This window comes from Alosa alosa, chromosome 3, assembly GCF_017589495.1.
Source record: "Alosa alosa isolate M-15738 ecotype Scorff River chromosome 3, AALO_Geno_1.1, whole genome shotgun sequence".
Classification (NCBI taxonomy): domain Eukaryota; kingdom Metazoa; phylum Chordata; class Actinopteri; order Clupeiformes; family Clupeidae; genus Alosa; species Alosa alosa.
Genome location: NC_063191.1, coordinates 31,560,231 through 31,588,199, shown reverse-complemented (window position 1 = coordinate 31,588,199; position 27,969 = coordinate 31,560,231). Strand labels below are relative to the sequence as shown.

The 27,969-nt window shown below is 40.1% G+C and overlaps 1 protein-coding gene across 2 annotated transcripts in view; it reads right to left on the bottom strand.

The window, feature by feature from the left end:
* Positions 1–25,755, bottom strand: part of epb41l5 (erythrocyte membrane protein band 4.1 like 5) — a 276,656-nt gene extending 250,901 nt beyond the window's left edge. Inside the window, exon 1 of one of the 2 annotated variants that reach the window (XM_048239963.1) lies at positions 25,443–25,755. The gene's annotated coding sequence lies outside the window, so the exon portion shown is untranslated. The remainder of the gene's footprint in view (positions 1–25,442) is intronic. The other variant, XM_048239962.1, reaches the window with a different exon arrangement.
* Positions 25,756–27,969: the final 2,214 nt, after the last annotated feature.

Sequence of the window (27,969 nt, the reverse complement as noted above, 5' to 3'; positions counted from 1 at the left end):
ATCAACTCCACTCTAAGGAAATATATTTGGAATGGGAAACGTGCAAGGATTAAGCTGTCCACTATGCTACACTACTCTAGGCATGATGGCGGTTTATCTGTTCCTGACTTTAAAGTTTATGCCCAAGCATTTGTGTTGCGCCCTATATCAGTCTGGTTTGATTCAAATAAAAATGTGGCATGGAGAGCCATTGAAGAATCAATGGTCACCCCCTATAATTTAAGAGATTTGTTTTTTTGCAATGTTTCTATTCGACAATGTACCCTTCGTTTTGGCCCAATCATAGCCCATTTATTATCCACCTGGAAGGTTGTAGAAAGACAAACAGGATCTATATCAAAATGGCATCATCACTTTCCACTTTTTAATAATAATGGGTTTCTATCTGGGAGTACCCCATTTAGATCTTCTCAATGGGCAGAATGCAACATTACAACTCTTGGAGACCTGTATGATGACAAAGGCTTGAGAACCTTTCAGGTTTTAAGATCTAAGTACAACATACCGGCTTCTACTTTCTACTTCTACTTGCGCATCAGATCAGCTCTTAAGGCTCTTGGTGTTCCTTTTAACACGAAACTACCAGTGCATAGTATTCGCAATGTTATATATTTCAATGACTGCATCCCTTCTTCTGCGTCATCTATTTATTCCTTCCTGATGAAGAAACTATACAAACCTCTTGGAGTAATATCAGTTTGGTCAAAAGATTTAGAATGTGAACTGGAAGATACCTTTTCTGATCACACATGGGAGACAATCACTATGTCTTCTAAGAATCCTAATCATCAAATGATCCATTGAAAACTAGCACACAGAGTATATTTAACACCACTTAAGAGATTTCATATGCATCTAATTACCTCACCTAATTGTACTTTGTGTTCTGATGGAAAGACAGGAACTTTTTTACATTTTTTTTGGGAATGCTCATCTTTGGTACCTTTTTGGCAACAGCTAACTGGAGACATTTCAACTCTGATTGGGACTGATATTGTTATAACTCCAAGTCTATTTTTTCTAAATGATTATTCCAACCTCTCATTGACACTTTTCCAGAGCAGTCTACTGCTGGCTGCTTTTACTGCAGCCAAAAAAATGTTAGTCAGCCGATGGAACCCCCCACATGTTATGTGTAGACGTCTATGGGCTCTAAGTTTACTTGATATTATATCTATGGAACTTTCAACAGCCCGTATACATGGGGCCAGATCACAAACTCTAATGAGGTGGAATCATGCTTTTGAGGAAGTCAAAAGCATGTCTAAGGTGCTGTGTACTGTTGTTTTGAAATCCCTCTTTGTCTTTCTTTTCTTTAAAATATATATATATTTTTTTTTATATATATATATATATATATATATATATATATATTTTTTTTTTTTACTGGAAAATATGTTATTTTCTGTCTTTATAATTGTATACCAATGTACTTTAAATGTTTCATGACATGTAAGATTGCAGATGCTCACCACTGGGTGGGGGTGGAGGGTGGGGGGAGGGCGGTTGGGAAGTGTTATACCTCTGTATTTGTTATTGATTGTGAATATGTGCATCATAATAAAATAAAAAACAATTGATAAAAAAAAAAAAAAAAACATAGAGGCATACAATTAAATGGTGGTATGAGCGTTCATTCAATGCATGCGTGTGCGCGAGAGAAACTAAAACCACTCGATAACGTTGGTAGCTCCGATTCAAACTATTGGAAGGCTATTTAATTATGAAACAACATTTAATAGAACGATTTATGCAACTTCCAGAAAAACAGAGCACAGACTGTATAATACACTATCTAGCATTGTATTGTAGTCAAATTTGAATAACGTGGCCAAAAGCTATTGTGGCATAATTAAATATCATGTCAATATTCGTTCCATTTGCCTACCAGTGTATGATGTTTGCATGAGGGAAACATCCCAAAACAATGGCACCCATATAATCGCTGTTGTTTTGAGAAGTATTTATCATGCAACCATGCAAAAGCAATGAAACTATTTTAATTATGTTTTACATTGGTAAAGCAGTCATCTGATATGCATATTTTCACAATGTGAACAATGTTAGCACTTTAAACATTGGTTGCTTTGAAGTGCATAACAATATAGCATAACAATAATAATTGTGATGTGATATAATGATTTAAATGATAATTTGATGGGGGGTGGGCCCTATAACTCCAAAGTATGCCATACCGGGCCTCAGGTCAAAGAAGTTTGACAAACATTGAACATTGTCTATGTCCATGGCAACACTGGCATACAAATAAAGTCCCTCAAAAGGTCTGACATTAGAACTGAGGGTAGCATTTTAAATGGGTGATTTTTTTTTACACATGTTTTTGAACAGTTTACTTAATAAGCTTCTAACAAAAGTAGGGTGATATATATTTTATGTTTTCCATTCAGTTGAGTTCAAAATAAAATGGACAACGAAATAACAAACATTTGATTTTTTAACAAATGAATCGTTTAGATTAGTCGACTAATCGAAAAATTAGTCGTTAGTGGCAGCACTAAATATTAGCTTGCTGCTATTGTTTTCGGTAAGCCCTGTCTACTGAAAACTGGCATAACCGTAGGGTTCTTGGCAGCATGTGACGCACATCGACATCAGCGTTTAGAACGGCGTTCTTAAACACAAAGTCCATGGAAATGATCGTATTTTCTAGTAAAAACTGCACATATTTCAACCTAGAAATACCTAGATCTAGATAATAGAAATACCTAGCCTACCGTTTCAAACAAGCCAACGCGAGTGCTGCTGAAGGCATGGCTTTTCCCCCTTAGCAACGGTTGCCACTTGTAAACAAAACTAACATTACGTTTGTAGCAGGTAGATTGCTAGTCAGATTCAAATGGCACTTTAGTCTGAATGGTACTATAGGTAACGTTAACACTGGGCCTCATAAATGACGTTGTAATGAACTGGGTGCTGCTTTAAATTTCAGTAACTTATTAAGCCGACCAAATTGAAGCAAGCTTTAGTCAGCTTTAGTTTGCTGTTGCACTGTACGCTATTTTTAGCTCGAAGGCTACCTTTGGTTGAAAAAGGCATAGTAAAAGGGAGTTTTGTATGGAGATGGAGAGAATATGAGATTCTGCAAGCTCTTAAAGTATTGATTCCCCTACTATGTATTCAGCAACCCCAATTCCCTCTTTCACGGGACAACTTCTTTAAAACAGTTACTGTGCCTCCAGTCTGGTCTGTCCCAGAGCAGCACCCATACCCAGGAAGCGCAAACGTACAAACAATCACAGAGGACAGTACCAGTGCCTGTGTCACTCCCCGATGTGAGTCGCTACCCGATGTGAGTCACGCATGCTCAGATTGATAGGTTTTACGGCATAACGCCAAGGGATCCGACTGAAATCCATAAAATAATTCACTTTGCTGTTTCAAAAACGTTTTAGCTAAGATTGTTTGATTGCTAACGTTAGCAAACGCCATTCAAGTGACAGCCTTTGTTGTGCTTGATTGCTTACTTACTTGCCAGCAGTGAACAAACTTCGTTATGTAGGTCAATTTTCATTGATATTACAGAAGTCTCTCGCTAGCAGGCTACTTCAGCCTCTAATCTAGAACTGACATTAGAGATCATGCCGTGAAAATGTGATGCCTTACGCTAAATAATACATGCTGTGTAGGCTAATGTTATTATTCTGTTGCTAACACAGGTAGTCGCAAAGTAGCAAAGTGACGGATGCGCGACTCACAGCCTGCCATCTTATGGCGATTTTCTAGGCTGACTTGACATGGAATTATATTTCTCATTCCAGCGTAATAATCAAGGAACGTTGTGAACGTACCATGGGCGCAGTAGCACAATATCACGCAGCACCTGAAAATAGTCCCCGTAAACTATAACTTCCAGCAACAAGTTTAAGCTGCAGCAGATTATTACGCCGGAATAGGGCTGGGATATACGATTATTTTTTAAAGCCCGTGGTGCAGGTTTTTTTTTTTCGTCTTTTCTGGCAATTTTCTAGTTGGTAATAAACATTTAAACAATTATCCATTGTATTTGATGTTGTAAAGTATCACAAAAAAGAAATATAATAAGGAAAAGTAGGTGATATTTTAGCGGTTAGCAACAGGTTTGCGATGATTCTTATTTCTCCCACAATGCATTCCATGACGTCACATGAGGTACTCGTTTTGGGACGACAGTGGAAAGGCCGCCTTGATACCATTGAAAGAGACGACGATTAACTTAGTGAGAGTAGCAGCTAGTGAGAGAGTAACAGTGTCAGATATATAAGTAAATATAAAGATAGAGATAGCCTAGATAGATAGATATATATAGGTAGATAGATGGATAGATAGAGATAGATAGATAGTGAGAGAGAGAGAGATAGCATAGATAGATAGTAGTGAGAGATAGCATAGCATAACATAACATAGACAGCTGATCGAGAGAGGGAGAGAGTAGATATATAAATAAATAGATAAAATGGTTTACTACTGTGTTTGTGCCGGGTGCAAGAACTCCAGCAAAACTGGACATAGGGTCCATTGCTTCCCCAAGGACAAAGGGATCTTCCGAAGCTGGGTGCAATTTGTCAAGGTCAGGCGGGCAGATTTTTCAGCTAGCTCTGTCACCGCCTTCTCGAGAATATGCAGCGCGCATTTCAAGGATTACCACTCAGGGGATGCCAAGATGGTCTCACTTGGTTTAAAGAGTTTAAAGAGTGAGAGGATGGCGAAGTTACCGCCGTGCCGTCCGTGCATGCAAACCTCTCTGCCTGCCCTGTCCCGAGGTCCAGAGACACCGTCTGCCGCAAGCGAGATATTGCCACGGTAAGCATCATGCTAATGTTCAAAAGCTGCGCATTAGCTAGCTATTTTATATTTGTTTTCACAAGATGTTGACAGACGCCTCACAGCAGGAGACCATGGACAGTGTGATACTGGGGATCAGCCCTTGCCCACCTCCACTTCTGATGCTGGGACACAGATGTACCAGGCTGGCTTTAGTCTGCTGGTTTGTGATGTCATCATATTTGAGTGTTATACTGTATTGGTCATGTGTGTTTCATTCAAGTTTATTTTTTTACATATCTAGGTCTGTATCTTTTTTTCTGTCCCGTTCATCTCATTTGGTGGTGGTTTCCTGCATGCTGCATATTTTGTTTTGTCTTTGTGTGCTGTTGCTTTGTTTTATACTTTGCACAAAATCATTACTTTTTCTCGTCTTTGTACGTGGCAATAATTGTCGCTGTACCCCATTCAAGGGGTGCTGCATGTCTGCTCCTCTGTCTGTGTTCTTGGATTTTCTTTTTTGTTGTTATTTGCATGAAATCTCTTGTATGTAATTCAAAATAATTTACCAATCATTTTACCTGTGCCTTGTCAACCTCTGGGTGTGTTCGAAACGGGAGACAGCTGCCTACTGCCTCCCTCCCTACATAGAGAGCTGTCTCACTAGACATGACTTTGGATTAAATGCATCTTTTAAAAATGAGCGTAGCACTCTAGAATCTTTGGTTAACACTACGGTATGACGTTAGCAAAGGCCTGACGTTAAACTAAATTAGCTTACGTAAGCTAGCAGGCTAATGGTTACAACAATGGCATAATCAGATAGTAAATTGTTTATTTCTAATGTGTAATCTTCAAATCTAAGCAAAAATATAGCTGCAAGCAGCAATGTGGGGGCCAAGCAGTTGAGCAGGAGTTGTCATGGCAACCCAATGTTGCTACATTATACACACACACAATTAACCCCCCCGTCCCACACACACACACAGATAAACTTCCTCCACCACACACCCCAATGGCTCCCCACAGACACGCACACCTCAAACATCACCAAATGTATTGTGCGTCCTCAGGTTGTAGTCACGAGTCCACATATCAAGTTTGGTGTCAATACAACAGTGTTGATAATTATAGCGCCCCTAGTGATCAAAGGTCACTAAATATATTGTGCATCTTCAAGATGTGTTCCCGAGTCTATGTACCAAGTTTGGTGTCGATACGAGAAAGTTTTGCTAATTATTGCGCCCCTAGTGGTCAAAGGTCACTAAATGTATTGTCCTTATTCAGGATGTGGTCCCGAGTCCAGGTACCAAGTTTGGTGTCGATACGAGAAAGTGTTGCAAATTATAGCACCCCTAGTGGTCAAAGGTCGCTAAAATTATTGTTTGTCCTCAGGATGTGCTCCCGAGTCAATGAGCCAAGTTTGGTTTCGATACGTGAAAGCATTGAAGAAATATGAGCCCACTTCCTGTGATTATAGCGCCACATAGTGGTTAAAATTTACCACATTTCTTGAGCGTCCTCCTGATTGGGTCCTGAGCCCATATACCTAGTTTGGTTTTGATATGTGAAAACATTGCTGAGATATCACTTCACTTCCTGTTTGGCGGCTTCGTATGGCAGTCAGATCAATTACGTTGACGCCACAAATTCACATCTGTCGGACTTAGGACCTTCCACAGTATTAACAGAAACCACTGGTAAGTTTTAATTCCAAACACATCACCCGTTACAGGCTAAAACCTAATTTTGGTAATTATAGCGCCACCTATAGGTCAAAAGTCACCAAATTTATTGAGCCTCCTCCTAATTGGGTCCTGAGACCCTATACTGAGTTTGGTGTTGATACGCGAAAGCCTTGCTGAGATCACTTCACTTCCTGTTTGGCGGCTTCGCTGCCAAACTTGATTGGTCGTGACGGGCGACGGGTTTTGAAAATGGCTCCTAAAAGCAATGCATTTATGAGCCATGGTCTGAAGATCATCTGCGTCAAGTTTCGTGAAAATCGGACAAACTTTGCCAACTTTGATGCCTTTTATGTGTTTTTGATTAAATCCAATATGGCAGCCTGATCAATTACGTTTACCTCATAAATTCACATCTGCGTTGAGTTCGGTCTCATCCAAGGATTCCAAATATACCTTAATGTTCAAAATGTGGTGTACCGTTCAAACGTTATGTGCATAGATGTAATAAAAAAATTTAAATGTTGGTGGCGCTAGAGCACTCAAAGTGCAGACTTGAAACTTTGATAAATTAAAGATATGACTGAACCTTATCAATGTGCCGAATATCCCAACTTTTTACTGTATGGTTTAATGGCAAATTAGCGTTTTGTTATAATAATAATAATAAGAAGAAGAAGAAGAAGAAGAATACGTAGAATCACTATGGGTTGCCTCGCAGCTTCGCTGCTTGGCCCCCAATAACACATAGAATCACTATGGGTTGCCTCGCAGCTTCGCTGCTTGGCCCCCAATAATAAGAACAAATAGAATCACCATGGGTTGCCTCGCAGCTTCGCTGCTTGGCCCCCAATAATAAGAATACGTAGAATCACTATGGGTTGCCTCGCAGCTTCGCTGCTTGGCCTCCAATAATAGTAAGAAAACTAACAAACACAATGGGTGCCTTCGCAGCTTCGCTGCTTGGCCCCCAATAAGAATACGTAGAATCACTATGGGTTGCCTCGCAGCTTCGCTGCTTGGCCCCCAATAATAAGAATATGTAGAATCACTATGGGTTGCCTCGCAGCTTCGCTGCTTGGCCCCCAATAATAATAATAATAAGAATACGTAGAATCACTATGGGTTGCCTCGCAGCTTCGCTGCTTGGCCCCCAATAAGAACAAATAGAATCACTATGGGTTGCCTCGCAGCTTCGCTGCTTGGCCCCCAATAAGAACACATAGAATCACTATGGGTTGCCTCGCAGCTTCGCTGCTTGGCCCCCAATAATAATAAGAACAAATGGAATCACTATGGGTTGCCTCGCAGCTTCGCTGCTTGGCCCCCAATAAGGTCACACAAATGACATTTTAAACAGATTCAGATGTCATCCGCCATGTTTGTTTACCTTTCACAGCTGTTTCAGACGTTGCCGCAAGGGATTATGGGTAGGAGGGAGCATGAAGTGTGCATCGATGCTGCCTTCAAAAATTACCGTTATTTGGGAATTCTAAGATATCTTAAAAGGCAGCAGAATTTGTTTTTTCGGTTTCGAACCGCACTTGCTGCCTTGCTCCGCAGTTAGATATCTTAAAAGGCAGCAACTTTAACCATTTCGAACACACCCTCTGTCTGCGGTGTTGTCTGGGCTCACTGTGTGTCTTCTTGATGTGCTTTTGCATGTATCACTGCATGTATGCATGCATGAAATATCATGGGTTTGTGTGTGAGAAAGAGAACCATCAGCTGACCCTCAGGTAATACCACACTATTGCAGGCCAAAGAAACAAGGTGCAAACGTTTCGCGTCTAGCTCTTCATCAGTGTTCCTTGTATGTTTTGTGCCTAACCATTTTTTTTTAGAGATTTGTTTACTTCCAACCTGTGTCTTTGTCCTTGTTCAGTAAATGTTTAAATGTTCAGTAGCCATTACAAGCAATGCCAAAAAACTGTTTAATCAAAATTCATGTGTTCTGTGTACTTTATAACATTTTAAGGGCAATGGAGCGATCACAGCAGAATAAGCACAACAATTCTTTTTATTCATTTTCATCTAAACAAGGCCATTAAAAGCCCTGATAGGTCTGGTCACCACTTTGGATGTCTGATGGTTGAAACCACACAAGAGGGTAAAGGCTTTCTTATACTCCTGCCTAAAACTCCATAAGCCCAGCGTATAGCCTGCCTGTACGCAGTGTACCGGTATTGCCTAGGGATAAGTAGGAAAGATTGTTCAGTTTAAAACTCTAAGTAGGTTGGAGACGTCATTTTAAGCCTGTGTCTTATGCATGTTTATTGTGTATGCAACACATCTCCTCTCTCCTATGACTGTTGGTTCAAAGAACTCAATGTAAAAAGATTGGTAAAGTAAACATAAACCATGAACATACTCGTGTGTGCTGGCTTGAAGGGGACCATGACCCTGCCTGAAGTGTGAGTATGCTATGTGTAGCACAAACGGATTCAGGCAGCATGCCTCAAATCCAGGATGCTGCGTTAGGCACGTTATATTTGCTGGCCGCGGGGTGAGCTCCTCGACCAGCGACCAAAACGCGCTCACCTCCCTACAACACAAGCTCTCCACCACAGTTTCCATGGGACGACACCGCCCACACAGACACCTGCCAATTTGCCAAACACAGCGACACAGACACGCTTATTACTCTCTCCCAGTATGCGGTACCCTGACGCCAATTGTCAATGACAATCGATCACGGGGAAAACTAGTTAGCACAATAATCACACTGAAGACATGACCAGCCTACTTTTCACCGGAGAAAGAGGTAGCCTAAAAGCTTAGAAATAAACACTAGGTGTTCACAGGTGGGACTGTCAAGCTACATAGCTAGCATAATATGCCTTCTATTTCTAGATCTTCTGACTAAGTTTAGGGTACTTATCTGAGCCGACGACATAATCACTGTCACTAGATATAAAGAAAACGTTGACTTTCACTCGACAGTAAAAAAAAGTTCCACAAAGTTCCATTGTATCCACTGCTATTCATAGACTAGCTCCAGCGCTCGTTGCTGCGCTAGCACCAGGACACTTCACCAACTCTCCAGTGATTCTCCTCTGACCATGCATGTATTTCTCTTTGATGGCCATCAGCTCTCGGTATTTCCCCATTCGCCCTCTCACGTCTAACCGGTTCGATATAATATGGCTGTGGGCCATCATAAATGTTAACTGTGGGTCTTGCCACCTCTTCCTCATCCCAGTTAGACGCCAGTGCTAGTTCTAGTAGCTGCTATAAGGCTGAGGCTACTTTCACCAAAGATCTTTTTTTTTGTAAGTATATTTTTTGGGCTTTTTGCCTTTATTTGTATAGGACAGTGAATAGTGAGACAGTAAGTGGGAGAGAGATGGGGTGGGACAGGGATATGACCGCAGGTCAGATTCCTTCTTATCTTCCACCCACCCATAGACTGTAAAAAATACCTTCCACCACGTCTACCTCATGTGACATCATCGCCGAATTGCGTAAAAAATAACCGTTACTAACCAAAAACTACAAAAACTGGACTTTAACACCATTTTGGAGACATATCTAACTTTATAATACATATCTTGAGTGCTTAATGTACCCATTAATTGAAAGTGTTGTTTAACCTGCACCACAGGCTTTAAACGATTAATCTAGCGATTATTTTTTCAATATCGATTAATCTTACGATTCAATTTTTCAGTCCGATTCAATTTCGATTCGATTCGATTATCTCCTAATTAATTGACTAATAGCAACTTATACATGTTTATTTACATATCTGAATTAATAAAACATGAATTCTTTAACATTGCAATATATGTTTATTGCTCTTAAGATTCCAAAATAAAAGACTATACAAGTGCAAAGTAATGCATTCTTAGTCAGAGGTAGCATTCAATAAAGTTCAGTAGGCTAGTGTATGTCTTATTGAGTCATTTTAAGACGTTCGTGAGGGAATCCTTGCAATTAACATAACACAGTTAAAAGGCTGCTGATGTGTGGATGCAATTCATTACGTAGTTAGTTCAAATAACGGTTCGTACTTCTCCTTGGGACAAGCACTTTTGAGTCTTGGAAAACACCTTTCCATTTACATCGGGATTTTGCAAACATTCAGAGTCAATTATAAAATGAGCCCTGAGTAACGAAATACAAGCAACTCTAAGTAAGCATGCAAACTTGACATCCAAACAGTATTCTAATGTTAGCTTTGAGATACTGATTGATTGCATACTGTAACTTTTGCAGTTTTGAACAAATTTGCGCAGCGTGGTCATGATGCTAAGCGGATTTAATAGCAATTTAGCCCACTGTGTTCTATGCAGTGCTTCTATGTGGCAACAACAATCCTTCAACAATTGTGAATATTTTGTTAAATCAGAGAATGTCTCGTAAACGGCCTCTGGTTAAATGCACGCAGAGGAGGAGCATCGGGCTCGTTACGAGAGAGAGCGGGCGGGGCGAGGAAAGGCTGCGTGAGTAAAAAGTGCAGCTCAATTAAATTATTTTATCTTTAATTTAAATAGTACAACATAGAACATCAATGTGTGCTGGCCAGTTTTGATTTTGTGGCGCCCAGCCACAGATTAGTCAACGTATGGAAAACACTGAAGATGTAAAATTTGAAATATTAAGCAGCACACTTGACGAATCGACGCGCATATTTTGCGTCAGCGTATTTGTTGCATCGACGTCATCGATTACGTTGACACGTTGTCCCAGCCCTACGACGGAATGATGTCAAATAAGCCTTGAAAATCACCACATTTCATTTTCCGTTAGTCTTAACTTTCTAACTTGAGAAAAGACAAGTTTTGAATAGGAAAATTACCAGAAATCTTAGAGAACTCAGAGAACGACTGGATGAACTGAAGAAAGGTAAAAATCAATTGTTTAACTCGAGGGGAGGTGGAAAATAAGTGTTATTCCCCAAATGGTGGAATATCCGTTTAACCCTGTAACCCTGCCCACATGGTCCCAACCAAAACATGCAGGGACGTCACATAATTCAGAACATTAAGTTACAGGATAAAATTAAACATATGCTAGATATCTATCTAGACATAGATATCTATCTCAAATAGCAATCACACAACATGAAATGTATTTCATGTTGTGCATGGTAAATAAGCTTAAGCTTATACAGTTCACACAGTGTTTCCTCTACGTTAATTTTAGCATGGCGGCCCGCCACGGCAAAATGAATGCCGCCATGGTATCAGAATCAGGGCAGACGCACAATGTATTGGTGTAGCCTATTTAAAGTGAAAATGAAGCAATGAGAACTGTGACCATTTTTTGGTTGCTTTTTCATTTTTGGAGATACATGGATTTTCATTAAACCTGAAATTCAAGTAAGCTTAGTTTCACTGGAAAATGACATGTCGATAACGACTTTCGCCACTAGGGCGCGGCCATGTTTTAAAAATTCAGGCGCTACGTCATCAGAATAGTTAGCGTTTGTTTGTTTTAGCCATTAGCGGACGTTTACTTTATTTCAATACGCCAAATTCTTTGGATGTTTGTTTTTGTGTTTGTACAAGAACAAGGGCCGCTGTAATGTAGCCTGTAGGCCTATCAGAGACAGTACTTAATTAGATTTAACTTCCTGTTCAGTCGCAATAATGTGTTTGGATGTTCTCGCACAACTTGTGGATTACCACGACCTGAAAATGTAGTTGCATCGTTGATGAATTGGTGAATAAACTTGGGGGAGCGAACTTCTAATGTCTGAGTAAGAGGTTTCTTTTTGTGATGGAGTAGTATCGATGATTGCATTTGTTTCGCTCAAGTAGTAGTGGAAACTATTAGCAGAGACTTCCGAACCTGGTGAGAACCTGTTGTGGGTACGCTAGCCTACGTCTGACTTGTGTAGGCTACTCTGTAGTAGCCTAGATCTGTGATTGTGACAGGCATGGTTGTTTATGAACTGTAGGCTAGGCGTCTGAGTTTTGATTTGTTTAAGCTGACATAAAATAACATGTTGTTCCTTAAATAAATGCACGGATGTGCCGCTTGTAGCAACCATAGATTTTAGGGTTCATGCTATGTTATGCTATGCTAGTTACAGTGTGCTTGTTATGTTATGCTATGCTAGTACTGTATCGCAGCTTCTACCATGATAATACATTGCAGAACAACTGAGTATGGGTGTACAAATTAGTGTAGTCTCTCAGGTAATCAGTGTAGTCCCCTAACCTACTCCCTCCGCACAACCTATCAAGAGTGTGTTAGTTGGTTAACTGCTGTTTATTGGGCGCTCCAGTGTTTCGGCTCGGATGTCCCTCAGCGACCGCATTGCGACCTCCAACGCCTTGCTCTAATGACAGCATACATCTGTTATTTTGGATGAGATGTCCCAGGTTCATTTCCTGGCAGCAGACACTCTCCATGTGTGTCATGTCAGTGGACATAGGGACACAAACCCCACATAAGCACCACCGATTGTTTTCTGTGCGCTCAGATAGATCTCTCTCTCGATCATCTATTTCTCGTCCATAGTCAGGCTCTGTGGGGGGCACCAAAACTCTCACTGCTTTTACTGGCTCAAAAGCATAGGCAATTGGATGCCTGCCCTCATTGGTGGGTCTATCCCATTCGTCCATATCCATTTTTGTTGAGGCAGTAAGCTAACTGTGAGGCTATGACAACCGCTATGTAAACAGCATAGAATGTTGTACCAACCATTCTCGTGATATCATGTTCTAAAAAAAACAAAGATAGCAGCGCACAGCTGAAATTAATGCAACTTGTTAGATAGACATCTGTTTTATTTGACTGCTTCATTTCCACTTTAAAACAAAATGTTTCCTCTTCATTTTGTAGCGGTGGCCATGCTTCAGAATTAGGATATTGCACAATATTGTCCGGACGCATGGTAGGCTAAATGCCCTCCGTTGGCTGCAGATAATTGACCTTTTGCGAAGTCCCGCCCCCCCTTAGTTACTGTTGCTAAGTCTGACAGCTCAGACCGGAGTTGACTAGAACTTCAATGGTAGCTGTAAGTATAGACATAATATAGACGCTGCATTGGCTGCTGGAAACAAGAAATGCGGCCGCCATCTTGGACCGGTCATACTCCTCGTTGCGTTGCAGCAGAAGACACAAGATGCCAGCCCTGTGCAGCATGTTCCTGCTCAAATCGGCGGACCATCGAAAACAGGGCTCGGGGGACTTACTTTTCACAAGTAAGATTTAACATTACCGTACAATTGGTTGTATTTTGTGAATAGAACATTATCAGAGAGTTGAGAAGGAGCAAAGATCTTTGATATTACTGTATGAAAATCGTAGCCAGCTAGCTAGGCTATGTTTACTCAGTGTTCACCAGGCTATGAACTGAGACTTGATAAGTCATATTCCATAACACTGACTTAGATTACAACTGACACAAGAAGGCTATTATAGAAATAAATCATACTAGATTGGGCCGGCAAATGTTACACAAGTGGCACAGACTGTAGCCTATTATTGGGCAATCGCTAGCTGCTACTTGTAGCCTAAGCGTGTTGGTAGCTTCACTATTTCCTGAATAAAGTAACTTTTCAATAGCTTAACTTCTTTATTTATCAAGTAGCTTAGCCACACAAGCTACACTTTTGTTGTCATGTGAAATTAGCACAATTTAAAGTAGCTTCCTATGTAGTGAACTAGCCTACTGCTGTGTTTGTGTTACTAATACATTTGACTGGGTGGTAGTTTTGTGTAGTGTTTTTATTCATGGCAGAGTAACTGATAGTTTAGCTCACTACAATTTCGAAGTAGCTTGTCCAACACTGTATTATTCACATGTCATTTACCCTAACAAGAAGAAGATGCCTCTCAAATTCCTTTTCATTCATTTATTTGTTTTATATCTCCCCAGAACAACTGCCTTGCTCGAGACTGTGAATGAACTGAACGGTCTCCTCACACCCCTGGAACTGAGGAAGGTGCAGCTCTTCATTGCAGTACTGCAGGGCATCTGCTACACTGTGACTGAATATTTGATTTATGAGCTCCACCTTCATCACCTGCATTCGCCACTCTGTGTCCCATTTTCCCATCGTCTGGTTGACTCAGTCCTCTTTTATGGAGTTTACCCAGTTTCACTATGTTCTGCCATCTTATTTGCCCACCTGCCTGTCTGAAGCACTTTTGTTCTCAGCCAAAGTGTACCCAAGCAATTTTAGCAAGGTGGGAACATACAAAATTACATGCACCAGTTGTCGAAATCATAGAACCAACTGCATGACAGTAACCTCTGTCTCACAGAGCCTGTGAAGACACTCTTTACTGATTGCAATGAACGGGGCTGATCTTAGCAGTTTCTAAATGTTTCTTAAAGGAAAATTCCGGTTTTTAGCACTTTAAGGCCCTTTTCTGGTTTGTTTTGGATGAACTAGAGTGGTGGACACCGGAATTTTGACGATTGGTCCTGTCTCGACTTTTCTGACTCGTTTTGAATCGCCTTTGACTTCTCAAGGTGAATGGCTATGGGCATACTGTAGTAGGCTACTCAAACAGGTCCTAAAACAACCCTTAACGTTCGTTTTCAAAACTGTGCAAATCACCGAGTGGTTAGTGGAGTTCGTTGACTATTAAAAGCAAATATATCGGCGCAATGTATGATTTCCAGCCGTCTTATTTGCTAGGCCTATTGTGGAACTATTTATTCAGACACCTCACAACCGTGTATAAACTTCCGCTCAACATTTGAACCTGAAGCATAGACGGTGGCGCAGTAATATCAACGTGCAATGAGTCTTCCAACAGAAATCAATAGGATTTTACAAAATGCCAAATAAAACACGACAGAAACTGTATTTCGCTACGCTACTTGTTTTGGAACATCAATTAAAGTGCTAAAAACCGGAATTTTCCTTTAATTCCTTTTTATTTAATCTCTTCATTGGGGCTGGAACCTTTCTGTGAACTGTAAATAACAGATGCTGTTGATGAACCCATTGACACTGTACAAGTGACAAGTCACCTTTTTGTCTTGAATTGATGAACTGTTACACTTACTATGCCAAACCAATGTCTGTTTTTAAGGATCAGAAACAAACCTACAAACTTGCACTTTACAATATTTACGGAACTTGTCTAAAAAATGCTGTTGATATTGAACCCAGTTACTCCTTTTCCTTTACTTATGCCACACCCAGGGTAGGAATTTCACGGCGGCCACGACGACCCTCCTTGGGTTGGCCGTGAGGCCCCTTTGAAAATCAGAGGTTTACAGGCCACGGTGGCCTTGGTGCCCCCTTCTTTCAATATTCTGCTTTGCGTCCTACTAATAGCGATTTTTATTTAGCCTGTGGCCTGTCAAAATTATCTTAGCATTCACAGCTAAAATTAATTTAGTCTTTTACGCAGTGGAGAAAGTGACAGCGCAAAAAAAAAAGTCGGCCCAAATTCACCCATTCTCAGTTGAACTACTCATGAAGTAGCCTACTGTATTCATCACACAGACATCACAAGTATCACATGAAAGAGCTTTTTCTCAGCTTTTAAACGATGTTAGCCGATAATTGCTGTGTTGAACGGTTCATGAGAAAAGTAAATAATATAATTAAATTTAATCATACATTCTACTGAAGGTTTTATGGCCCCATGATCTCCCTACCCATTCATCTCGGTGGAATACTTAACGAACCTTTCTTTTAACACATGACAAACCATATATCAGAATAAACAGCAGACCTTTACCGAACACAAAGGTGTAAAGCAGTCCCCTGTACATTTAGCCGTTCCAGAGTAATCCAGTTTTGAATTTGCAGTAAAGTTCGACATACATGGATGTCTCCAAATTTGGGCTTTACGTTTTACAATGTGTTTAAATTGTTCCACATGATTTCATAACGGGCCAAATACAAAATAAATGTTACAAATATCACCTAGATATTGGTAAATCAGAGGACAGCTGACTAAGAGTTTGTGAAAGTAGCCTTAATGATCACAAAATGCTAAGCATGCATCTAGGCTATTTGAGTTTCTTAAAGCTGAGCTGTGCTTAAATTGTTCAATACATGATTTCATAACAGGCCAAATATAAAATAAATGTTATATATATAGCCTAGATATTAGATAGTAAATATTAGTTGATCAGATGATTTACAGTTCTATGTAATATGTCATGTTTCATGTTTTTGTAATGTTTTATACAGTGATGCAGGTCTACTGCAGGGAATAGGCTAAATACAACTTTGATAATTTTTATAGCCTACTACTGTATAGTTAACTTTGGCCTTGGTGCCCTGACATGTGGCCTTTGTGCCCCCCACCAAGTATGCCCAACTGAAGGCCAAGTGGCCTTGCCCCCAGAATGGTGAAATTCCAAGCCTGGCCACACCAATGTCTGTTCATCAAACTTTATTTTTGATGGCACTGAACTGAAAATGTTAATGGATTTTTTTTTTGTAAATTTAACTCATTAAAACTTGTATCAAACCAGTTTTTGTCTATGCTGTCAAACGTGGATTAGTTATGTTCCCAGTTTTTATATTGGAGGTCATCACTTTAATATAATATATCATATATCAGAATATTCTATTACTGTTAAGCCCACTATGAATATTAAAATACACACAGCCATGTTTCCTGTATCATACAGCTTTTCTACTGGGAGGTTTACAACTTATTAACAATTTACCCAAGTTTGTCACTACACCACATAGGCCTACTTGGAATACCTCTCAGTCTGAATGGCACTGATCTCACTTAAATGTTTATGGAACCTTTCTGTGAACTGTGAATAATGCTGTTGATGGAACTTTTCTGTCAACTGTGAACTATATTTAACTCACTAAACTTGTATCAAACTAGTTTTGTCTATGCTGTCAAACATGGATTATGTTCCCAGTTTTGATATCGGACGTCAGGTCACTTTATCATATATCAGAATATTCTATTACTGTTAAACCCACTATGAATATTGAAATACGCCGAACCATGTGGCCTGTATCAGTGGCCTGTAGCTACATGTATGACCTTTGCAGCAAAACAACCGCGTGAAAATCTGTTCGGTGAGGTATGACTAATTAAATGTGCTGACAGCTCATTGCACCAGCCAAACAGATTACACTGAGTGGGATGACCGATCCAAGATGGCGGCCCCACGTCTCGCCAGCGCTAGTAGGGAGTAGCGGTCGATGCAGCGTCTATGTATATTATGTCTATGGCTGTAAGCCTGTCTGTAAAAGTTACCCAAGAGGCTCTTTTACAGAGCCACGAACCTGATTTCATTTAGAATCCGTTGAACAACTCCAGTATGCCATGGAGACACAAAAAAATGAACATCTAGGTTTGTTGGGTGCCAAACAGATGGGGGCGAGTGGGACTCACTGATATTAATAGCTAGCTGTGCTAGATAGACTTGCATGCATATTACAAGGGCACCAGGTCATGTAATTTAAGGAACATGGTACTGCAAATAAACGGAAACATAGTCTACATTGCAGAGCGACTTCAACTTTATTAATTTATGGTGAATAAATGTTACACTACTGTGCACACTGCACAGCCCCATGCTTTTCTGACGAGGCGATGCTAGCACGTTAGCAGCGGTTAGCTTACTATGCTAACCTTAGTTGTCTACGAGTCTCGTCAGTGACAATCATATTATACACAATGCTGGCAGTGCTGAGAACAATAAACGACCTTGTTTATCTTACTTACATTGAGTTAACTGTTTGGCTTAATCCATAGAGTGGTGGAGCACTGTTTCATTGTGGTTTGCTAAGGAGTAACCCTTTGCTTAAAATAGGGGAGAGCTGGAAGGAGAGAATTTAATCTAATTTAACATACATAAATTACATAAATTACAAAAAAGCATAATCAAGATTGAAAGCCATTATTCTGTGTATCGGTGTTGCGTTAATCCCACACATCGTTTGGCCGTCCTTTTTCAATTTACATCACTAGTGGGGGCAGCCGTGGCCTACTGGTTAGCGCTTCGGACTTGTAACCGGAGGGTTGCCGGTTCGAACCCCGACCAGTAGGCATGGCTGAAGTGCCCTTGAGCAAGGCACCTAACTCCTCACTGCTCCCCGAGCACCGCTGTTGTTGCAGGCAGCTCACTGCGCCGGGATTAGTGTGTGCTTCACCTCACTGTGTGTTCACTGTGTGCTGAGTGTGTTTCACTAATTCATGGATTGGGATAAATGCAGAGACTTCTTTCCCTCACGGGATCAAAAGAGTATACTTGTTCTTATACTTATACTATACAATCCCATAAAACTGGAAAAAAAAAAAAAAAAATCACGGCTCCAGGGCTTAAAATTCATTTTTCAAAATGGGGAATTCCCCTTAGGTTATTCATGTAGGGGATTTACACAATTTGGGGGGGGTCGATTCTGATACCAAGTCAAGAATTGCGATTTCGATACTTCTTCGATACTTTTTTTAAAAAGTGTTTGATTTTGGTGCCCCCACCACCCTGACGTCATCAGTATACTGTAGTGGGATCATTCACAATAGTGGACATCCTAGATTCTGCTTGACTCTCTCCACACACACACAAACACACACTGAAAATGATGGCTTCTGTGATATGTTTCTATTTCATATATTTTTAAATTCATGTAGAGTGTATTTAGTTAATAATGTATTTTTTAATGTATAACATTTTACTAGTAATTACTAGTAGCTAAACATATTTAGAATGAATGCTTCATTTTGACGTTTAACCTATAACACAAGGCATATCTTTAATGTGGTGTGTAGGTCTAATTGAGTGCACATTGGTGATGAGTAGGTGTAATTGAGTGCCGGTCACTTTAAGAAAAAACCTGAGAGTAATTAGCCTCCCTTCACCCTGACGGTTTTAGGCTAGTGAATAAAAGTCGCTAGTGAATAAAAGTTGTGCATAGTGAATAAGGAAATGCGGATGCAAATCATTATGTTTTCTATGTTATTAGACACAATAAATGTTCAAAAAACTAACAAGTCGAAGACAATCTTTCTGGGATCAAGTGTTGACGTGACTGAGCTAGCAGGATAGTTACCAAGGAGCTCTTTCCAGATGTAAAAGTTTGCCATGGTTTAGCAGCTATTTATTTGCGCGTAGTGGTTCTCTCTCTCTCTCTCTCCGTGTGTGTGTGTCTGCGTCGGCATGAGGCTATGTTCATCGCATTATGATGGCTAGAGTTGCGGGACTTGAACAAATTATGCGCAATACCCGCAATGAAATTTAAGCCCTGCGGCTCCCAATGAATTTCTATGGAGCCGTAAGGTGAAGCTGTCGAACTTTGTCTACATGTGCAGAGCTACTGGACTGCCATTGGCTCATTCACGTTCGATGGGCGGGGCTTGCAATAGGTCAATTGCAGTTTAACCCTCTACACCCCAATGGAATTCTACAACAATGCCCCAAATTCCTGTGAATTCCAAGAGAAAGGGCAATTTGAGAAACATTTCAAATAACCAAGAATAACTAAGTTTAAGCTAATAAAAAGTGTCAATTGTAAGTTACTTTCAGTTTAAAGATTAGAAATGGCTCTTTCAAATGATATATGATCCATTAAGAATTATATTCATGTTTCCTATAGACGGCCATAGGCCTAGTCACTTACAGTCTCATGCTAAGCTAAGTCCTGTCTATTGTTCCCAGGCAGTTTGCAGACATCGGAAGAATTACCAATGTGATGGTTACTCCCTCCACTGTGCCCACACTTGTTGACTGCGTTTTTCAAGGAATGTTTACTATGTAGTCAAACTTAGTAAGTAGCAAGTTACCAAGACTAACTTCCTGTAGCTGAGCTGTGTGACAAAGATTCTGCCTATTTACCATATTTGGTGCTGGGCTGGTGTAATGTAAATTTCGGATGGTGGCTTCACATAAAAAAAAATTGACCAGCCGCCACTGCTGTGGATCCCCTGAAATAGCCTTGGGCACCCCATAAGTCTAGTTACCCCACTACATATTTTATTTTTTTATTCTGACGCTTAGTGTTCTAAAGACGTCAAATTGCCGGTTATCAAAATGATAGCTAAGGAACCAGACACATGGATGGCTATGAAAACTAGAGATGCACCAATTGCAATTTTCTGGGCCGATTCCAGTTTCCGACTTTTTTCTAACTTTTCTTAAATAGAACATTTTAACATAGAAATGTAATCAACAATTGAATGGCTGTATAAAAAATGGAACAGGTAAACAGAAAGATTCTTCTGGGTCATTCCATGTCAATTCAACCAGGGCCCACGCACTTAGGTCTCAAAAAATTCTGAAAAAATTACCAGGTGTACGTTACCTAGGAGACACTGTAAAATTACTTTTATGTAAGATCAATACTTTCCAAGATCCAGACAGTTTTACAAAAACATTTTAAATATTGTTTTCTTTATTCTCCATGATCCCTTCTTTTTAAAAACACCAATTTGACTTGTCTTATGCAAATCTTTCTTCTTTACTTTCCACACTGAACATGGGCAAAATTGATTATGTAATCCGCCATATATGACAACACGCACGTCTGTTTTACGGTGAAACGCTTCCGCCTGTTAAAAGCAGGTGTAATCCAAATTACGGTTAAATGCATCAATTATAAAACCTTGTAGAGACAGCTGAATAAGTATTCAGAGCATCAGTTTTCTTCGCTGTAGGCTACTATGTCAAAAGCAACTCAATTCAAGTGCGCTTGTGGTTCAGTGTGCACGCTTGTGGTTCAGTGTGCACGCAATTAACTCATCGAGTGCCAAAAACAAAATATTACGTTTTTCCTTCCCATGCGTTGAGTGCAAAAAACGTAATATTACGTTTTTAGCTTTTTTTTTTAAATTACGAAACTAGACACTCTAACACACCTTATATGTGATTTTGGGAACTCTGATGAATGGAAATGAAATATATGACGATCGAAAACTCATGAAAACGCACAATCTGGACATTTTATCTGGACATTTAAATCATAACTCGGTTGCCGCTTTGGGTTGAATCAGTGACGATTGCACGTCAGCTCAAAACCAGGCCATTTTCGTGGGTCTATCACTAGGTGGCAGTCTCGCCAGGTCTCGCTGATCACTTCCCGGAAAGTTTACAGGTAACACTTCATATTTCATGAAAGACGTTATACCTCCATTTCGTTTACATAAACGTTTACAAATGTACACATTTTGTTCATGTTCTCACAAATACAGTGCAAATATATTTTGCATCAAATATACTGCGGTGATAGTAGCACAAATGGGAGCAAATAATTGTTTTTAATTTGTGATGTGTGGCATGGGATATGTGAAGTTGTTATTGCCGTGTTGTGTTTGCAGGATAAAAAAAAAATCTCTGCGACTTCAAATTCTACAAAAACTACAAAATCTATTGCCACAAGTGCTCAGGAGTTTTGCACCAAAAATGCCTTCATAGATTTAACACATGCGTGTCAAAGATTGGGCAGAAAAATCGGCTGAGCAGTTACGCGCATGTGCAGAACGAATCGTACAGGAAGCACAGATCGGGTACCGACAACTTTCACAAAATCGACGTCATGAATAAAGAGCGTATAGGGAGGGAAAGTAATCTCATCGCCACCTACTGGTTGCGTTCCTAGAGTTTAGCGGAGTGGATGGGATTTTTTTTTAGAAAAAATATATCTCGGTGCACATTGGGATCTTAATTTAATGCTTTCCATATATGTTAGGCACTGGGGTCACCTTTATTGCTTCTAGTGGTCATACCTTATTTGAGTTTTGGTCTTAACATGGTGATAATGAACTACAGTTGCATGTGACGTCACGGGTTTGGGCGCTTAATCTCTAACTGATCAATACGGCAATTTGCTTAACTGGCTTAACATATTTTTGTAATAACGGAACGTGATGTAAACCGCGTGGTGATTACCTTTATGTCTGGATAACTGGTGTTGTGCTTCTACTCACATGAAGAGCTGGCAGTAAGTGTTAAAGTGCGTATACACTGTCGATGTGTCGATGCTAACCTGGCTAATAGAGTGGTGAAGTCCCGCCCCTTCCGTTTGCCTCCATGGGACCTATCTTTCAAAAAAATTTGAACGGCAGTCTGTGGCGAAAAAGAAATTATTTTCTGGTCCCGGTTGACTTGTGCCTTGAATTACCCATATGATGTTGGTCAATTTTAAAGACAATTTTTCATGTAAAGACATTTGCAGTTTGTTTCGTAACTATTGAATTACAACATTGTGAAAGATCGTAATTCCAACGACTACAAACCCATCAGTCGCGCTAGTGACGTTAGCTCATTCACAGCCACACTAGATTGTACAAGCATACCAGCAACAGGTCTTAATTGGGCTTTCCTTGCCGAAGAAAATACCATGAGTCAGAGGATTAAACACATCAGGTAAGTTGTATTCGTCCATAGACTGTACATTACATACTGTTAAGTGACATAGCAGGCAGCAAGATGCAACCGTTAACAAGCATAACAGCTCTTATCGTTTCATTACGTTGGTGACGTGACATCGCTCGAGACGAGAGATGTAGTCCACTGAGTGGATTCGCACAAAACCAACATAACTTTTGAAGTCTATCGAACAACAGTACTTTCTTGACGTGAAAAATTATCTTTTAAATTCACACACATCATATGTGAAATTTGTGGCACAATTCAAACTGGACCAAAAAATAATTGTTATCTCTCCATTAACTCCCGTTCATAATTTTTTTAAGATAGGTCCCATGGACCGGAAGTAGAAGGGGCGGGACTTCACCACTCTATAAACAAACCATGCTACCGTTAGTAACGTCGAAGGGTAAAGTCACGTGACGTCTTTTGTAGTCCGTTTATGAAACAAAAGGAGCAATTTCGATTTTTTTTTAAATAAGGCAAAATAGGGCCTGGCATTTTCACAGTTTGAAGATTATTACTGTATACACACTGAAAAATATTTTTGGTGGATAACTTCGCTGATTTGGCTTCACAATATTTTTTTTTAAAAATAGGTCTATGGGACCAGAGAATGTCTAATAAGGGGAGAACCTTCACTCTCGGAACTCTTCCGGTGTGGTTCTGCATCTAGGGGCGCTCGCGGGCGAGTCCAGAATGAGAGGCCGTTTACACGACACCGCCGGGTGGATTTTCTCTTACCGCTTTCACACCTTTAACGACTCCGACAAGAAAAAACCTCGCGTGTACACAGAGGTGTAACCGGCTAAATGTGCTGTAGTGCATATGCCAGACCAGTCGATGGCGCCGCTGTGCAGAAGCTTCACGACAATTTCGCGTGAATCGCGTAGAAGAAAACATTGTTGAAACAGTTTGTTAAGCCAGAGAATGTCTAATAAGTGCTCTGGTTAAGCCGTCGCATGAAATAAGGAGACTACAGACAATTCGGTTTTCAATTCAACTGTTAAACTAATAAATTTCATTTTCAAGGTATGTGACTGCTATGTGAAATTTCAAATACTTAGCCAACGCATTGCATTAGGTCTGAGCACCACTGGAGAAAACACTAACATGTAGTAAGCTAATGTTTAACTAAGTTAAGCTAACGTGTGCTTCTAACTTAGCCACTAAAGGCTGAAAGGCTATATTGTGCACATAAATCATGACCGGGGAAAGAAAAACATTTTAATATGATAAATAAATGGTTTGTTTTGTTTTGACAAGCAACATGTCAGGTCAAGTGCCGTGGCTGAGTTGAGAGGTGGGGCTATGTGGTCATAAAGTTGCCGGCTTCGCACAAGCGTCTACACGGCGAAAGTTAGCCGGCGGTTTCAAAAGTTCCCACTTCGGAAGCCGGTTTCAAAAGCTATCGGTTTCAGTCTCCTAAACTGCCGGCGTCGTGTACATGCAAGGCGTAACCGTTAACAAAACCTCACCGCTTACACAAAAAACCGGCGTCATGTGCACGGCCCCTGAATGGAGGTCTATGGAGCTGTACCCCTCAAAAGCCACTTTTCTCGGGATATAATTTTTTTTCAAGTAATTTGAATATTGTATTCGAAAGGAGAGGCAAAGACAGTACACTTGGTTGAGTATTATATTTTTTAAAGACACTTAATTGTTCTAAAAAGCCTTTCAAACGTGTCAATGACGTCATTCATTAGCATGATCATAGCATAGCATAGCATCAATGCTAGCGTGTTATGGGCAACAACGACCCAACCTGTAAGAAAAACGAAAAGGACATGACTCCCGGATTATTTCACTTTTGATTGATAATCCATATCCATTTTGCGAAAAATAAAATAAAATCTGAGGGTTTCAGTTGTTAAATAGGTGAAAACAATAAATGTAGCCATGTAGCTCCATAGGACCCCATGTATTTTGGGCTCGCCCGCGATTGCCATCTAGGTGAACTCTGGTGAACTGCAGCCAAATTCGGTTTGTGTGGAGGCTCTCCGTAGACGGGCTCTGATGGGACTTAACATTGGAGCTGCTCTTCGATAGGAACGCAACCACTTGGGGCGCTGGTTTTCACTTTCCCTCCCTATGAGCGAGCTAACAAACATGTTGGCGAAAACGTCACCTACAGACAGCAAACGTTAAATGAACTAACGTTAACTGCAATCCTAACGACATTTTGATGTAACGTAAACTTCGCTATTCTGCAACACATATTTTGATATTAGTTGCAGTCAACTTGTAGTGAATGTTACGCTTAGGTAAAGTTGGCGTCATTACCTAACTAACGTTACCGTTAGCTTATTAAATTAACATAGTCGATAAGGGGCCAACCGAACTAATAAAGGGAAATAATGTATTATAATATCACAGTAAGGTTAGTAATAAATAAAAGTGGTTGCTCATTGTGTGAGGGCAACGTTAACCGCCAAATGAGATCCGAGATTAATAACCAACACTAGAAGCTACCTTACCCTTATTTACTGGTTTACCGTCACTAGAATTCTGTGATGGTTGCATTCACTAACGTTCTAACTGTTACCTGTTGCTAGCTCGCTAACGTCGGCTAGTTGCGTTGCTCCAGGGAACTTCACTATTATTTTAATACATAGATCAAACAGCTGTGGCAGTAATTAACATCATGTAACTTCATGAAAACGTCTACTAATCAAAAATAATTAAATAAGTAGCTTGCCTGCGATCTTGCTAAATTCGATCAAAATTACCTCGCTTGGAGATGATGCTGAAGCAACAAGTTGGAGACACCCGACGTTATCCACAAACAGCAGTAGCTAAATTCCACGGGAACGTTACTTGGGGTGGTGATACACTTGTTCTTCGTAAGTCCTTGTAAAGTGTCTCTCACGTCAATTTAACACAGCAGTTGAGTCTTAGATTAGAGGAGAACTCAACAGAAGGCTTTGCCTGTCATTTAGTATGTTTAAATTCTTTTAAAATTAAGTTTCACAAACGTTAACACTCTATTAAGAGATGGATTTCAACAGGTTGACGAACGGAAATGACGCGGGATAAATCCTTGAGGAATGTGTTAAAGGGCCAGGGGCCTCATTACAGAAACTTCCTGACTCTGAAATCCTATCTTATCTCAGTTTAGGATGACATTTAGGACTTTCGATATTACACAAGCATGTTTTCTAACTGCATTTAGGAAAAAAATCTTAACTTAAGATAAGAATTTGGTCATTACAGAACCACTCAAGAATTTCGGATGGCACAGACCCTGTCCTAAATTCAAAATAACTAAGTGCAGGGAGAAATGTAGCAAAAAAAAAAGTGTTTTTTTTTCACTTCTTTAGTCAAGTCAAGTCAAATTTATTTATATAGCACATTTCAAAGCAATAGCATTGCACCAAAGTGCTTTACATAAAATAATAATAATAGTAATAATACATACATACATATAAACATAGAAAATAAGGGAGAGGTGAGGGGGTCAGGGAGTGTTAAAAGCTAGGGAGAAGAGGTAGGTCTTTAGGTTGGATTTAAAACTACTACTAATAGTGGGGGAGGATTTCACAACATCAGGAAGGCTATTCCAAAGCTCTTGTCACCTTTGGATTTAGGAGAGGCAGAAGGAACACAAAGAAGACACTGGGAAGATGGTCGAAGAGGTCTAGGAGGACAGTAAGGAATTAAAAGATCACATAAATACTGAGGTGCTAAACCATGTAAAGCTTTGAAAACAAACAGAAGAATTTTAAAATTAATTCTGTGTTCCACAGGAAGCCAGTGCAGTTTAGCCAACACAGGTGAAATGTGGTCACGTTTCTTAGATCCAGTCAGTAATCTGGCTGCAGCATTTTGGACCAGCTGGAGTCTGTTTAAGGTAGATTTAGTTACACCTACATACAGTGACTTGTAATCAAGTCAGCAGTAATCAAGCCTAGAGGAAATAAAGGCATGTATACGGATTTCTAAATCACTGTAGGAGAGAGAAGACTTGAGCTTTGCTATTGTTCTAAGTTGGAAGAAACTACCCTTAACAACGCTGTTGACTTGCTTATTAAAAGTCAGAGAAGAGTCTAGGAAAACACCTAGGTTCTTGACCACACTGTGATGGTTAACAGACAGAGGGCCAAGAGCCTTGCTTACATTGTTGACAGAATTAGGTGGTCCAAAAATGATTACTTCTGTTTTGCTGTCATTTAGCTGTAAAAAGTTGTTAGCCAATTCTTAATGTCATTAAGACAAAGAAAAAGGTTGGCCAATGAGCAGGAATTTTCAGGGGCCACCGGTATATAAAATTGAGTATCATCTGCGTAGCAGTGGTAACGAATATTGTATTGATTGAAAATGGAGCCCAGGGGAAGCATGTATAAAGAAAATAATAGAGGCCCTAAAATAGAACCCTGGGGGACACCACACTTAATGGGAGCAGATGATGATAAAGCATTGCCTAAATGGATCTTGCCTAAAAGGATCTTGTGGTCAATGGTGTCAAAAGCAGCACTAAGATCTAACAGAACCAATAGGGCAGTGTTTCTCAAAGTCTGGTCCGGGGACCACTGGTGGTCCGCAAGCTATCCCAAGTGGTCCGCGAGCAGACATGGTAAAATATAATATCTTGCAATGTTGAACCAACTTGTATGTAAATACAAACAGTTCTGCATCATGCCTATGTAAGCTACGCCAGTTTAAATCATATGAATCCTCTGACACAAAAAGGAAGGTGAGTAGGCCTATTGTGTAATATACTGTTGTAGTAGGTTTACTCTTTCTTTTAGCTAGTGGTCCGTGAGGTTTTTTTTTTATTGTTTAAGTGGTCCTTGGTCTGAAAAAGTTTGAGAAACACTGCAATAGGGCACACGAGCCAGAGTCAACAGAGAGCAGTAGATCATTATGGACCTTAAAGTGGAAATGAAGCAGTGAGAACTGTGACCATTTTTTGGTTGCTTTTTCATTTTTGAACATACATGGATTTTCATTAAACCCGAAATTCAAGTAGTTTCACTGGAAAATGACATGTCAATAACGACTTTCGCCACTAGGGTGCGGCCATGTTTTAAAAATGCAGGCGCTACGTCATCAGAATGGTTAGCGTTTGTTCGTGGATGTTTTATCCATTTCGCGGACGCTCACTTTATTTCAATATGCCTCACGAAATTCTGTTGATGTTTGTTTTTGTGTTTGTACAAGAACAAGGGCCGCTGTAATGTAGCCTGTAGGCCTATCAGAGACAGTACTTAATTAGATTTAACTTCAGTTGCAATAATGTGTTTGGATGTTCTCGCA